We start from the raw sequence: 16,326 nt of genomic DNA, 5'->3' as shown, positions 1-16,326 counted from the left end.
TAGGGTTACAGGGATAGGACCTGGGTGGGATTGTTGCCTGTGCAGGCCTAATGGGCCAAATGGCCTCCTTCTGCATTCTAGGGATTCTATTCTATGAAGGACATAATAGAGTTCTTTGAGGATGTAACAAGCAAAGTGGATAATGCGGATCCTGTAGATGTAGTATATCTGGAATTCCGGAAGACATTTCATAAGGTGCCACACAAAAGGTTAATTCACAAGGTTAGATCACATGGGATTCGAGCTTGGATAGGTGACTGGCTGATGGACAGAAGACAGAGAGTCGGAAGAAATGTTATTTTTGCTGGATGGCAAGAAGTAACGAGTGGGGTCCCAGCTATTTACAATCTATATTAATGACTTGGATAGGGGGATAGAAGGCTCTATATTCAAATTTGCAGATGGCACAAAAATAGGTGGGACAGTAAGTTGCAATGAGGAAATTAAAACCTTACAAATGGATATAGATAGGTTAGGAGAGTGGGCCAAAATGTGGCAGATGAAGTTTAATGTGGATAAGTGCGAAGTATTGCATTTTGGTCGCAAAAATGGGAAGGCGACTTATTATCTAAATGAGGAGAGATTTTGGGGTGCTCCGGTGCAGAGGATTCTGGATTTCCTCGTTCATGAGTCACAGAAAACTAGCATGCAGGTACAGCAGATAATAAAGAAAGTGAATGTTGACATTTATAGCTAAAGGAATAGGATATAAAGGTAAGGAAGTATTGTTGCAACTACACAAGGCATTGGTGGGGCCGCACCTGGAGTATTGTGCACAGTTTTGATCCCCGTATTTGAGGAAATATGTCGTGGATTGGAGACAGTTCAGGGGAGGTTCACTAGATTGATTCTAGGAGATGTGGGGTTTGTCGTATGAAGAGAGATTGAACAGTTTAGGCCGACACTCTCTGGAATTTAGAAGAATGAGGGGAGATCAAATTGAGTTTAAAATGAAAGTTTATTTGTTAGTCACAAGTAAGGCTTACATTAACACTGCAATGAAGTTACTGTGAAATTCCCCTAGTTGCCACAGTCCAGCGCCTGTTTGCGTCAATGCACCTAATCAGCACGTCTTTCAGACTGTGGGAGGAAACTGGAGCACCCGGAGGAAACCCACGCAGACACGGGGAGAACGTGCAAACTCCACACAGACAGTGACCCAAGCCGGGAATCAAATCTGGGTCCCTGGCGCTGTGAAGCAGCAGTTCTAACCACTGAGCTACCGTGCCGCTCCTTGAGGTATTTAAGATGATAAAAAGTATGGATAAAGTAGACGTGGAATGGATGCTTCCGCTGGTGGGGCATTCTAGGACGAGAGGTCATTATCTTAGGATAAGGGGTAGCAAACTTAAAACAGAGTTGAGGAGAAACTACTTCTCCCAAAGGATTGTGAATCTGTGGAATTCCAATCCCAAAGTGTGGTGGGGATGCTGGGACAGTGAGTAAATTTAAGGAGGAGTTAGACAGATTTTTAATTGGTAATGGGTTGAAAGGTTATGGGGAGAAGGCAGGAAAATGGGGATGAGGAGCATATCAGCCATGATAGAATGGTGGAGCAGATTCGATGGGCCAAATGGCCTAATTCCGCTCCTATACCATACGAACGTATGAACTTATAAAGTCCGAAGAGGCTGCAGAGGAGATTTACAAGAATGTTGCCAGGGATTCAAACTTGCAGCAATGAGGAGAGATTGGATAAACTAGGGTTTTCCTCCATAGAACAGAGCAGGCTACAGGATGACCTAATAAGAACATAAGAACATAAGAAATAGGAGCAGGAGTAGGCCATCTAGCCCCTCGAGCCTGCCCCGCCATTCAATAAGATCATGGCTGAATGGAGGTGTGCAAAATTATGAAGGGCCTAGACAGGACAGTCAGGTAAGACTTGATTCCCCCAGCTGAGGGGTCAGTTACCAGGGGGCGCAGGTTTAAGGTGATTGGTAGAAGGATTAGAGGGGACGAGGAAAATCTTTATTACCCAGAGGGAGATGCACATCTGGAATTCACTGGCGGTTCAGGCTGAAACGCTCCACGCGTTTGAAAGGTACCTGGATCTACATCTGAAGAGCTGGAACCTGCAAGATTACGGACCAGGTGCTGGTCCGTAATCTTTTCCCTCTTTTTTTGGCTGGCTCAGACAGGATGGGCTGAATGGCCTCTTTCTGCACTGTAACCGTTCTATGGCTCTGTGATTCCATGGCTCAGACCCACTGAAATTGGCCTAAACAGCCATTAATCAGTTAAATCCATGAAAAAATTCTATTGAAAGTATCTTGATCCATAGGTCCCTAAATCTTATATATTACCTGCCCAAGTACACAGAAAACAGAGGCTGTTCCAATAGGTTGTCTTACATCATGGTGTCAAACACGGGTGTTTGGCCTTCTACTCCGAGTGATGGGTATGCCAGACCGAGGATTCTGTCAAAATGGTGCAGAATGGAAATTAGTGCCTGGTTCACTTTCGCTGAGGCCGAACTCCTGTCGTGGAACCGTCATGCCGGCAACCTTGGGGAGGAGAAAATAGGAAGAAGGATAATGCACTGAGTGAGAAGATCATCAACTTTATTCATTTGCTTCCTGACAGATCCTTCCTCAAAATAGTTTCCTCCTGCCTCATACTGCTCACAAGGCAAGATCACTCCGAATGGAAAGGAGAAACATGAACTTGCTGTGGTAGCATGACAGTGGCTTTCTGTAACACAAACTTAGGGCACGTTTAAGTGTGGCAGGGTTTGCTGTACCAACTTTTGAGCGAAATGTTTGAGTTCTCCTCACCTCAGTCTTCAATTGCCTGCCCCTTATTCTGAGACTCTGGGCCCGATTTTACCATCAAGTTGCATCTGTTTTTTGGCACGAAAACTTGGTAAGGTCGGGCATGAGGCGAGTAGCGTGATCCACAACCGCCTCTGTGCCCGTTCCCCCTTTACCAAGGGCCTAAAATGGCCGCTGTCGGCACCGCACCCAAAATGCATTTGTATTTAAGTTGATTTAATGGGCTGCACACCCAAACTTCCCCCTTTACCACCGCGTTCGCTCAGTCAGATTCGGCGCGAAACAGGCATGGTCCGCAAAGATCCGATTCGGGCGCTCCCGCTTCTGAGGAGGTAAGTTCAAAGCTTTCAGCGGCTCTCTGACTCAGATCGGTGGTGGTGGGAGTGGGAGGCGGGTCAGATCGCTCTCTGGTGCGGGGACGGGGGGGGGGCGGGGGGGCAGGGGAGGGGGGGCGGGGGTGGTGGGAGGCGGGAAAGATGGTGGTCTGGTGGAGGGGGAGGAAGGTGGGTCCGATGACTCTCTGGTGGGGGTGGGAGGGAGGCGGGATAGTTGGCTCTCTGATGGGGGGTGGGGGGGGGCAGGTGGGTCCATGGCCACTCTGCGTGCGATCGGTAAGGGACAAGGGGGGTTCCACTGCCACTCTGCGTGCGATCGGTGGGGGGGGGGAAGGGGGGCAGGTGGTCGCAATTGGTCTGGGTAACGGGGGGAGGGGGGATAAGGGGGTCAGTTATGTTGTGGGGCTGGGGCAATGTCTGTGGGGGCCAGGGGGAGGCATTATCCGACCTGGGAGCGATGTGGCAGGGGAGCGTTTTCAATCTTTTTTACTGCGCATGCGCAGTTGGAGGCTTTGATCGGAGTTATAGCGTTTTGGGCGCGATAAGCCCACAGGCCTCTGCAGCAAGATTCAGAATTGCTGCTACTTTTTCAGGTAGAGTGCGCATGGTGGCGTCTGAGAATGGATCTAAAAGTCAGATCTGAAACACTCCCAGATTCAAGTCCGCCCAGCACTTAGAATCAAAATGGTAAAATCAGGCCCTCTGTCTCCTGTTTCTAGACTCACCAGCCAGGGGAAAGATCCTATCTACATCAGAACAGGGCAATACTTCCTGGTGTCCAATATTTAACCTTCAATCCACTTCACAAAAACAACATTGTTATTATCAGATTGCTGTTTTTTGGGTGCTTGCAGAGTATAAACTGACTGCAGCTTTTCCTTTATCACCTCACTTCATTTGCCAAAAGACACTTTGGGATACACCCTGAGTTCTTGAAAGGCGCTATATAAATGCAAGTCTTTCTTTCCTTTGGTGAATGTAGCCCAGTCCATCAGGCACACCAGCCTCCCATCCATTGACTCCATCTACACTTCCCGCTGCCTCGGAAAAGCAGCCAGCAAAATCAAGGACTCACAAAGAACAAAGAAAATTACAGCACAGGAACAGGCCCTTCGGCCCTCCAAGCCTGCAGTGACCATGCTGCCCGACTTAACTCAAACCCCCTACCCTTCCAGGGACCATATCCCTCTATTCCCATCCTATTCATGTATTTAATTTTCATGCCCCTTAAAAGTCACTACCTTATCCGCTTCCACTACCTCCCCCGGCAACGAGTTCCAGGCAGCCACCACCCTCTGTGTAAAAAATCTGCCTCGTACATCTCCTTTAAAGCTTGCCCCTCGCATCTTAAACCTGTGCCCCCTAGTAATTGACTCTTCCACCCTGGGAAAAAGCTTCTGACAATCCACTCTGTCCATGCCTCTCATAATCTTGTAGACTTCTATCAGGTCGCCCCTCAACCTCCGTCGCTCCAGTGAGAACAACCCAAGTTTCTCCAACCTCTCCTCATAGCTAATGCCCTCCACACCAGGCAACATCCTGGTAAATCTTTTCTGTACCCTCTCCAAAGCCTTCACATCCTTCTGGCAGTGTGGAGACCAAAATTGAACACTATATTCCAAGTGCGGCCTAACTAAGGTTCTATAAAACTGCAACGTGACTTGCCAATTTTTAAACTCAATGCCCCGGCCGATGAAGGCAAGCATGCAGTATGCCTTCTTGACTACCTTCTCCACCTGCATTGCCATTTTCAGTGACCTGTGTACTTGTACACCCAGATCCCTTTGCCTATCAATACTCTTCAGGGTTCTGCTATTTACTGTATATTTCCTATCTGTATTAGACCTTCCAAAATGCATTACCTCACATTTGTCCGGATTAAACTCCATCTGCCATTTCTCCGCCCAAATCTCCAACCGATCTATATCCTGCTGTATCCTCTGATGGTCCTCATGGCTATCCGCAAATCAACCAAACTTTGTGTCATCCGCAAACTTGCTAATCAAGCCAGTTACATTTTCTTCCAAATCATTTATATATATTGCAAACTCACGTACCCCCTGATCCCATACTCTCTTCCACCTTCCTCCCTCGGAAAAACGATATAAAAGTCCGAAAACTCATACCACCCGACTCAAGCATAGCTTCTTCCCTGCAGCCATCAGACTTTTGAATGGACTTACCTTATCCTAAGTTGACCTTTCTCTGCACACTAGCTATGACTGTAACACTACATTCTGCACCCTCTCCTTTCCTTCTCCCCTATGTACTCTATGTTTTGTCTATATAGCATGCAAGCTTTCATTGTATCCCAATACATGTGACAATAATAAATCAAATCAAAGACTGTTAGTACAATGCTGTTCTATTCAGTTGACATGGGATGATACTCATACATATTGAAGTGCAAATACAGAGACAAAATCATTGCAAAGATTATGTCGAGCAGATACCTGGAAATGAGGTGTTCAGTGCATATTGCGAGCGTATCGTTCAGTACTCACATTCACTGTGTCTTATCCAAAATATCCAGACAGCATGCCGGAACCATAATAGAATGTAAAATGTTTTCTATTTGTAGTGAATGTTGAGGATTGAGTTGGATTAAATTTTGCATGGTTACCTGAAGGAGAAGAATAAATTATCACCAACATTAGTTCAGAATTCAGGTCCCACGGAAAGTAATTTGAGTCAGAATGTTAAAAACATGATCTGATCAAGTAATCAAATGTGTCAGTTATCTTCACTTACTACAGGATTCACTGCGGCAGTAGATTGATGGGACCCAAAGGTTGGACGAGCCAGTGTCAAGCAGGACAGTAAAGCTCTGGGGTGGGGTACCCACAGTAATGGATCCATAGTAGAAAGTCGAAAAAAAGAATTGAAAAACAAGAACTGGATTTTATTTACTCGAATTTAAGACTGACGATCACAGCTGAAACCAAAGATCTCTACCAAAAAAACCCCCCTCCAAAACTGTTCACTTATCAAAATGATTATCAATTCCATGAGGTTTCTGCTTGTGGTATCATGGTGAATGCGGAGGTGGAATCCTTGCTGGAAATATCTTACAATGCAATTGGTTTCATTCTCCAGCGGTTAAGCTCACAGGGAAGAAGATTGTGGAGATGTAGCGGGGAATGTTCCCGTCTCGCCAGCCACAGGGATGGACCATGCAAAGGTTCATTGACCTTGGCCGGGACTTTCCGGCCTTGGGTGGAGTGCAGCCGGAAAGTCCCGCCTGTAGGATAGATTTCAGACGGTCACTGAACCAAAGTGTTGGTCAGGATTCTCCGGCATCCCTGCGGTGTGTTTCCTGGTGGTGGAAGGAGCGCACTAGTGGCCACTGGTGGAATCGTCGAGTCCCGCTGACGTCTATAGCGTTTTCTATGGATCGACTGCCCTGCCCCTGGGAAACCCACTGTGAGTAGTGGGATGGTCACCTTAGAATCATAGAAACCCTACAATGCAGAAAGACGCCATTCCGCTCATTGAGCTTGTCCTATCCCTGTAACCCCATGCATTTACCCTGCTAATCTTCCTGATACTAAAGGGCAATTTAGCATGGCCAATCAACCTACCCGCACATCTTTGTAATGTGGGAGCAAACTGGAGCACCCAGAGAAAAATCCACACGGACACAGGGAGAACGTGCAAACTCCACACAGACAGTGACCCAGATCCAGCATTGTACTCGATCCCTGACACTGTGATGCAGCACTGCTAACCGCCTTCGGTGGAGGTGGAAAATCCCACCAGCGGGAAGGCCTGGAATATCCTGCCCATTAGCTTAATGTTCAAGTGATTGCTGAGACTCTGTAACTGTTTTAGCCATGTGACACACTGCTCATTGCCAAATTAGGCTGATGGATTCCGGTCTTAGATGGAAACGGAATCCTGCAGAGAGAGAAGATTCTTACCCGAGGTGAATGCCGAGGAATGATTCTAATCAAGTAAAATATGATGGAAGGATTACATGAGGAAACATGCAATATTCATTATTTTGTATTTTCAGGTGAAAATAATGGGACTGCAGTAACGAGTGAATGTGATCATGATTTAGCCGTGTGTTCATACATTGTCAAAGAAATCACTCCTTGTCCTGACAAATGTTTGATTTGCCAGCTGTCAGGGAGACTGAAAGACATGAATATGTGATTGAGGTCACAAGGAGTACTATTGTCAAAACTCAAGTCAAACTGTCAGACAAGCAGACTTTCTTTTGAAGAAGGAGACTGAAACAGTGCACAATACTCCAAATGTAGACTCACCAAGGCCCCAAAAGCTCCCTACTTTTATATACTAATTCCCTTATAATAAATGCCACCATTCCATTTGCCTTTCTAATCACTTGCTGTCCCTGTATACTAACTCTATGGCCAGGATTTTTTGAATGGTGGGGTTTGTAACAGAATCGATGCATTGTGAGCACAGATAGAGATAAACATGTATGACCTAATACTTAATTAAGGGTGGCATTAGTTCAGTACTGATAGAAGTTACAGCACAGAAGAAGGCCATTCAGCCCACCTTTTCCATGCCAGCCCAAGGACACTCAGATGCCCAGCCCTGAAGAATACAGCACTGAAGGTGCAGATCCAGGTGCTTTTCCAAAGAGTTTAAAGTCACTGCCTGCACCACCAATTCAGGCAGCGAATTCCAAACACCCACCACCCTTTGCATAAAAAAGTCCTTCCTCATGTTCCCTCTACACCTACTGCCAGTTATCTTGAATCTCTGTCCCCTGGTTCTAGAATTCTCCACCAGCAGAAACAATTTTATCCTGTCCACTCAGATCCCTTATAATTTGGACACTTCTATCAAGTCACCCTTCAGCTTTCTTTGTTCCAAGGTAAATAACCCCAACCTATCTAATCTCTCATAGTTACCCAGCCCTGGCAACATTCTTGTAAAGCTCCTCTGCACTCTCTCCAGAGCAATTACGTCCTTCCTGTAATATGGCTACCAGAACTGCACACAATATTCCATTTGCCCACAACCAATGTAGCCTACAATTATTTGGCATTTCCTTCGGTCCTTTTTTAAACAATGAAATGACATTTCCATTTATCCAGTCCTTGGGGACCTCCCTTGTATCTAGTGAGGATTGGAAAATCATCCTCAGAGCATCTGCTATCTCCTCCCTGACCTCCTTCAGCAGCCTTGGAAGAAGTCCATCTGGCCCTGGCGACTTACCAACTTTCAATGATACCAACCTCTTGAATACTTCTGCATTTTTATGATTATCCCATCCAATATTTCAGTGTTCCTCCTGGACTACTAAATCTGCATAATCCCTTTCCTTTGTAAATGTAGAGACATAATATTCATTCCCACAGCCTCTGCATCTACACACAAGTTTCATTCTTCATCCTGATAGGTCCCACTTTTTTATTAACTAATCTTTTACCATTAATACATTGATAAAACATCATTGGGGTTTCTTTATCTTTACTTGATAATCTTTTTTCAGGCCTTCTTTTTGATTTCCTTATTTCCTTTTAACTTCATCCCTGCACTTCCTATATTCAGCTAGGCTATCTACAGTGCTTAGTTCTTTGTGCCTGCTGTACACTTTCATTTTCCTGTTTGATCTTCCCCTGTATTCTTGTCTTGGGACATGTCTACTTTATATATTTAGGATCTCACTTTTTGGTGCTTCCGACTGGTTTTCCATTGATTTATCCCGATAGTGCTGTCCATTCCACCTCAGCCAAGTCCCTTCTCATTCCTGCAAAATTTGCCTTCACCCAATTCAATAATTTAACTCCAGTTTTATCTCTGTCCTTTTCCATGGTAATGCTAAACCAAACTGAATTGTGATCACTATCCCGGATATGGTCACCAAAGATCACTTCACTCACTTGCCCTTCTTCGTTCCCCAAGACTAGGCCTAGAATTGCATCTCCTCTTGTTGGTGTGGTGAACCATCGTTGGTTCCCACCAGGTAGTACTGAGCCAGGGTCTGGCCAGTACTATGAGTCTGTATATATGTTGCTGTTGGGGTTAGGGTTGGGTTGTTCTACATGTTACTGTTGGGGTTAGGGTTGGGCTGTTCTACCTGTATTATAGTTATTATGGTACATCTCAGTCGGGCTCCGCCTCCTGGGAGAGGTATAAAGGTCACTGCTCTGTCTGGGACCCCTCAGTCTGGGATCGTGTATTATATATGGTAGCTCTATTGTAGTAGTCAATAAAAGCCTTTATTTCCTCGAGCATCTCTCGCCTCGTGAGTTATATTGCGCATCAATTTTATTGACTACTAATTGAACTCTCGTCGTTGGAAAAAAAACGATACAGAGAGCATGGAGCAAATGCTTAAACCCGAATGTCTTACGCTGGACCCACGTGTGGCGGGCGCCTCCAACACCTTCGACCACTGGTCAAAATGTTTTGAGGATTACCTCGAAGCCTCCGCAGCGGTCACCACGGACGACGACAGACTCCGGGTCCTCCACGTGAGGGTAAGCGACGCTGTATATTTAGCGATCCGTGCAGCCACCGACTACAAAGGGGCCCTCGAGCTTCTTAAGAAGCGCTACATTAAACCGCCAAACGAGATGCATGCTCGATATCTCTTAGCCACTCGACGACGGCAGCCCGGCGAAACGACGGAACAGTACGCGTGCGAGCTCCTACAGCTAGCCAGGGGCTGTAACTGCAAAGCAGTGTCGGCAGACCAGAACATGAACGACCTCGCTCGAGATGCGTTTGTGGCAGGAATCGGATCGTCTTATATCCGACTTCGACTGTTGGAGCAAGGTAATCTCGATCTCACTAAGTCTATAGAGCTAGCGGATACGCTAGAAACGGCCTCTAAAAGCCTGGCGATGTATCCCGAAGACCACGTGGAGACACCGTGGCAGGAGCAGTCACAGATCCCACTTCGTCCAGCGGGTCTGAAAAGCTGCGTGATGGCGTGCCCACCCTCGGGCCTGACGACGGCAGCAGCTCCAGGCGGCCCGCGGTGTTACTTCTGTGGAGGAGTGAAGCACACTCAGCAGCGATGTCCCGCTAAAGCAGTGTTGTGCTCCGCCTGCGGCAAGAAGGGGCATTATTCGAAGGTATGTCGATCCAAACTTACTTCCAGGAACAGCAGTGCGGCGTGCGACTCCCCGGAGCCGGGTTCTTCGTCGTCGGCATCGTCAAGGGTTTCTTCCACGTGCGAGGCCAGGACGTCGCCATTCCAGACGACGGAGTCGCAAGAGATGCGCGACCACCAGGGGTCGCTGATTTTGGCGCCATCGCCCACGTGCGACCTATGGGAGCAGCCATTTTGGTCGGCACCGACCGCGAATGACCAGCAGGGGTCGTCATCATCCATCTCAGCTGCCTGCAGTGGCGCTCATGAACCAACGGTGGCGTCGATCATCCTGGACCAGGCAAAGCCTCACAGACTCAACAAGTCCATGATGGACATACAGGTAAACAAACGCACGATTTATTGTCTGTTTGACAGTGGGAGCACGGAGAGCTTTATTCACCCAGATGCCGTGAAGCGGTGTGGCCTCCAGATCCAGCCTGTCAAGCAGACAATTTCAATGGCGTCAAGGTCCCGGTCTGTCACCGTGCTAGGGAGTTGCGTGGTAAATCTAACGGTGCAGGGCACGGTTTACGAGAGCTTCAAGCTCCTGGTGTTACCGCACCTTTGCGCGCCAATACTCCTCGGACTAAATTTCATGGTCCACTTGAAGAGTGTAACCCTACAGTACGGTGGGCCACTCCCTCCGCTTTCAGTGGGAGAACAGCAGCCTCCAAATTGTCCAACGCGCTCCACCTGTAGCCTCTCGACGCTTAAGATTACCACACCCTCCCTATTCCAGAATCTCGTGCCAGGCTGCAAGCCCATCGCGACTAAGAGTAGGCGTTACAGCGCTGAGGATCGGATCTTCATTCGATCTGAGGTTCAGCGGCTCCTCAAGGAAGGGATCATACAACCTAGCGCTAGTCCTTGGAGAGCACAGGTCGTGGTGGTCAAGAGTGGGAACAACCCCGGATGGTCATTGACTATAGTCAGACCATTAATAGATACACGCAGCTGGATGCGTATCCCCTCCCGCGCATTTCTGACATGGTCAACCAGATTGCGCAGTACCGGGTGTTCTCCACCATCGATCTAAAGTCTGCCTACCACCAACTCCCCATTCGCCCAGAGGACCGACAATACACGGCTTTTGAGGTGGATGGTCGCTTGTACCATTTTCTAAGGGTTCCTTTTGGGGTCACCAATGGGGTCTCGGTCTTCCAGCGTGCTATGGACCGAATGGTGGACCATAACGGACTGCGGGCTACCTTCCCGTACCTGGATAACGTCACCATCTACGGCCATGACCAGCAGGACCACGATACCAACCTTCTTAGATTCCTACGCACTGCATCTCGCCTGAATCTGACCTACAACAGGGAGAAGTGTGTATTTTGCACCCGCCGCCTAGCTATCCTCGGATACGTGGTGGAAAACGGGGTCATTGGCCCTGATCCAGACCGTATGCGTCCCCTCCTCGAACTTCCCCTGCCCACTAGCGCAAAAGCACTGAGAAGATGCTTAGGCTTCTTCTCTTACTACGCACAGTGGGTTCCCAATTACGCGGACAAAGCCCGTCCGTTCATCAAGTCCACCTCTTTTCCCCTAGCACCAGAGGCTCGTTTGGCCTTTGAAAAACTAAAAGCCGACATCGCGAAAGCCACGATGCACGCTGTCGATGAGTCCATCCCCTTCCAGGTGGAGAGCGATGCATCCGATTTCGCCCTGGCCGCCACACTTAACCAGGCGGGCAGGCCCGTCGCCTTTTTTTCTCGCACCCTCCAAGGCCCCGAAATTCGACATTCAGCGGTGGAAAAGGAGGCCCAGGCCATTGTGGAGGCCGTCCGGCATTGGCGCCATTACTTGGTGGGAAAACGGTTCACCCTGATCACGGACCAGCAGTCCGTGGCGTTCATGTTCAATAACACGTTACGGGGCAAGATCAAGAACGATAAGATCTTGAGGTGGAGAATCGAACTCTCCACCTATAATTACGACATCATGTATCGTCCAGGGAAACTCAACGAGCCTTCGGATGCCCTGTCGCGTGGAACATGCGCCAGTATGCAGGAGAATCGTTTGCAGGCTCTCCACAATGACCTCTGCCATCCAGGGGTCACTCGGCTCTACCACTTCGTAAAAGCCCGGAATCTACCCTACTCGGTGGTGGATGTCAGGTCCATAACTAGAAGCTGCCGGGTATGCGCGGAATGCAAACCGCACTTTTACCGACCTGACAGGGCACAACTCGTTAAGGCCACTCGTCCCTTCGAAAGACTGAGTGTGGACTTTAAGGGCCCCCTTCCCTCGACAGATCGGAATGTGTACTTCCTCAATATCATTGATGAGTACTCATGATTCCCTTTTGTCATTCCCTGTTCTGATACGTCCGCTGCCACAGTTATCAAGGCATTTCGTGATCTTTTCACCCTGTTCGGGTACCCCTGTTACATCCACAGCGATAGGGGCTCGTCGTTCATGAGCGATGACTTGAGGCAATACCTGCTCTCATACGGGATTGCCTCTAGTAGAACCACGAGCTACAACCCTAGGGGTAACGGACAGGTGGAACGTGAGAATGCTACAGTCTGGAAGGCTGTCTTACTGGCGTTGAAGTCAAAAAGCCTTCTAGTCTCCCGTTGGCAAGAGGTGCTCCCTGATGCGCTCCACTCCATACGCTCACTCCTGTGTACGGCAACCAACGCTACTCCCCATGAGAGGCTGTTTTCATTCCCTCGGAAGTCTTCCTCTGGGACCTCATTACCGTCTTGGTTGACGTACTCAGGACCTGTCCTCCTGCGGCGACATGTTAGGGCCTGCAAGTCCGACCCTTTGGTTGAACAGGTCCATCTCCTCCACGCCAACCCTCAGTATGCCTATGTGGCATACCCTGACGGGCGAGAGGACACGGTCTCGATTCGAGACCTGGCGCCAGCAGGGGGCTTGGAAACCCCTGTCGCTCCCATACCTCCTATTAGAGACCCCCCAACTATTGTTTCCCCTCCTGACACCGCGCGGGCAGCATCGAGACCATCACTTAACACTTTTACTCCCGTGTACAGCTTGCCTGAGCCCAGGAGATGGTCGCCACTTCAAGGCGTGTCCGAGCTCAGTGGATTGTCACCACCTCGGGGTCAACCGGCCCGTGAGGCATTGGAGGAGCCGTTGGACACCGCCTTGGGGAGAACGCCACCGCGAGTGCCTACTCCGGTGTCATCGCCGGTGTTGAGGAGGTCACAACGACGGTGCGGTCCCCCTGACCGTCTGAACTAATAGACTGATGACAAATTGTTGTGTTTTTTTTTGTACCCCGCCGGCCTTTGTCTTCAAAGGAGGGGTGAATGTGGTGAACCATCGTTGGTTCCCACCAGGTAGTACTGAGCCAGGGTCTGGCCAGTACTATGAGTCTGTATATATGTTGCTGTTGGGGTTGGGGTTAGGGTTGGGTTGTTCTACATGTTACTGTTGGGGTTAGGGTTGGGCTGTTCTACCTGTATTATAGTTATTATGGTACATCCCAGTTGGGCTCCGCCTCCTGGGAGAGGTATAAAGGTCACTGCTCTGTCTGGGACCCCTCAGTCTGGGATCGTGTATTATATATGGTAGCTCTATTGTAGTAGTCAATAAAAGCCTTTATTTCCTCGAGCATCTCTGGCCTCGTGAGTTATATCGTGCATCAGTTGGGTTTGTCACTAATTGGTTGAAAAAAATTCCTGGACTCACTGCGTGAATTCTTTTCCCTCAATGCCCCTTATATTGTTTGAATTTTAGTTGATATTGGGATAGTTAAAGTCTCCTACTATTATTGCCCTCACTGCCCCATTTTTATTTCTAAGTTCAACCCATAAAACCTCAGTTGTTGACCTGTTCAGTATGTTATCCTGTCTCACAACTGGAATTAATTCTTTAATGCTGTCATTGTCATTTAACCCAATTTATTTAATTCATCAGTTAATTAATAATTTGCATAGCTAAAGTAACTGAGGGTTATACCCAGCAAGCTTGGGGACAAGGAAGGAAACTCACCAACCATTGAAGGCTGAAAGATAACTTGAAAAAGGAACCCCTCTTTCCCCCTCTGCACTGAATTCCCCACTTCCACCAAAATCTCAACTCTTCACTCAATCTATGCCTTGCTCAGGTGTAGCCGTGTATTTCTGAGTCCCTCTCTCTGTGCGGGTTCAAAATCTCTCTGCTTATATATATGGAGCCTCTGATGACTCACTAACTGGCTCAGCTTCCTGCCACAGTAATTAGCATCTATTGAGGCAACTACTTTCTGGTAACTGTCACTCCAGGCAACTTCCGGTTTAACTATGCTGTAAAACTAACAGCATTTGAAAGTGAGAAACTAATGTCTAAAGTCAATTTATAATTAAGAACAATTTACCCAAATTTCCCATCTGAACCGAATCCCCAACTCCTCACTCAATCGATGTCTCACTCAGGCGTAGTCTTGTGCCCGGATGCCCCTCTCTCATTCAAATGTGGCTGAAGTCAATTCAAAATAATCTTTTCTTTTGCGCTACTGCTCACTCTTCAGACTTTAATCCACAGGAATTTATCTGAAAACCTAACAACTAAGTGAAAATAGTAACTTGCAGAACTTAAAGACAATATGGGTGGCACAGTGGTTAGCACTGCTGCCTCACAGCGCCAGGGACCTGGGTTCAATTCCATCCTTGGGTCACTGTCGATGTGGAGTTTGCATGATCTCCCCCTGCCTCTGTGGGTTTCTTCCGGGTGCTCCGGTTTTCTCCCACAGTCCAAAGATGTGCAGGCTAAGTTCATTGGTCATCCTAAATTGTCCCTTAGTGTCCCAAGATGTTAGATGGATTAGGCATGGTAAAATGTGTGCGCTTGTGGGGATAGGCGGGGAGTGGGCCAGGATAAAGAGAGTTGGCTCAGACTCGATGGGCCAAATGTCCCTCCTTCTGCACTTTTGGGATTGTATGATCTTGGCTGTGGGAAACTCAGCCTCTGCTGGAACTTGTTCTCTCCGACATATGAAGTAACAATTTAATTCTTTCTAAAGTGGACTTTATACTTACATTCATGGAATTGAGAAGAGGTTCATCCCCTGCCAGAGATTGTAACCCAGGGAACAAACCTCGGTATTTCAAGGCTGGATCGTATTTGTGTGTTTCTAGGAAATGTTTCAGCTCCCCGCGTTCCTTCAGGGTGTCTCGTATAGACTTTCCCTTGTGTAAAGGCACTCTGAAATGATAAAGAGCGAATAATGAGGCGATCACTGGAGTACTCTCACTGTTTAATCTTACTGCTGGTCTGAACATTGTTTTTATTTATTAGTGTCACAAGTAGGCTTACATTAACACTGCAATGAAGTTACTGTGAAAATCCCCCTAGTCGCCACACTCCGGCGCCTGCTTGGGTACACTGAGGGAGAATTTTGCATGGCCAAAGCATCTAACCAGCACAGCTTTCGTACTGTGGGAGGAAACTGGAGCACCTGGAGGAAACACACGCAGACACAGGGAGAACGTGCAGACTCCGCACAGACAGTGACCCAAGCCGGGAATTGAACCCAGGTCCCTGGCGCTGTGACACAGCTGTGCTAACCACTGTGCCACCATGCCATCCACATCTCAGCTAACAAACCACACCATCAAAGCAGTAACATTGAGTCAATCTGTTTGGCTTCTAACTAAACTCAACAAGTTCAAAAAAATCACGGGTAGGATTTTCTTAATCAAATCACAAATGAGCAAACTCTATGAAACTTATTGGAAAGCAGTAGGTGCCTAATGTACAAAATGGTGCATGAATTGGCCGATATAAATTAGTTTTCTTGTTATTGGCCAACCTGAAGAGACACTCAGCGAGCTGGACACAGAGCAGTGAAAGGATTAACCACTTCATGATGCTTCTTGCTGTGTGAGGTTGTGGAAAGCTGTAACGTGATTCACACAATTGCTTCAATTGTGCTAGAGATGGATGCACCCTGGGTCTTTTTATACCTGCGATTCACAAATGATTTGCTTCTCATCTTCACTAATGAAGGTCGCGGTGTCTCAAACTGAAAATGTTTTCATTTTTCATACAAATAAAACTGCATCAAAACATTTAAATAATCTTCAACTTCAAACAAAAGGAAAAGGTCAAACAATATAAGAAATAAGATAAACCGGGTAATAATAGAACATTTAGTCTCATGTCTTTTACGGGAATGCTC

At 47.6% G+C, this 16,326-nt stretch overlaps 1 pseudogene; it reads right to left on the bottom strand.

Moving 5' to 3' along the window:
• Positions 1-2,302: 2,302 nt before the first annotated feature.
• On the bottom strand, positions 2,303-16,013 carry LOC144511716 (gastricsin-like; annotated as a pseudogene).
• Between the last annotated feature and the right edge of the window lie 313 nt (positions 16,014-16,326).

Source organism: Mustelus asterias, chromosome 25 (genome assembly GCF_964213995.1).
Source record: "Mustelus asterias chromosome 25, sMusAst1.hap1.1, whole genome shotgun sequence".
Taxonomy (NCBI): Eukaryota; Metazoa; Chordata; class Chondrichthyes; order Carcharhiniformes; family Triakidae; genus Mustelus; species Mustelus asterias.
The sequence above is the reverse complement of the archived record's forward strand: the minus strand, read 5'-3'. Positions and strand labels throughout refer to the sequence as shown.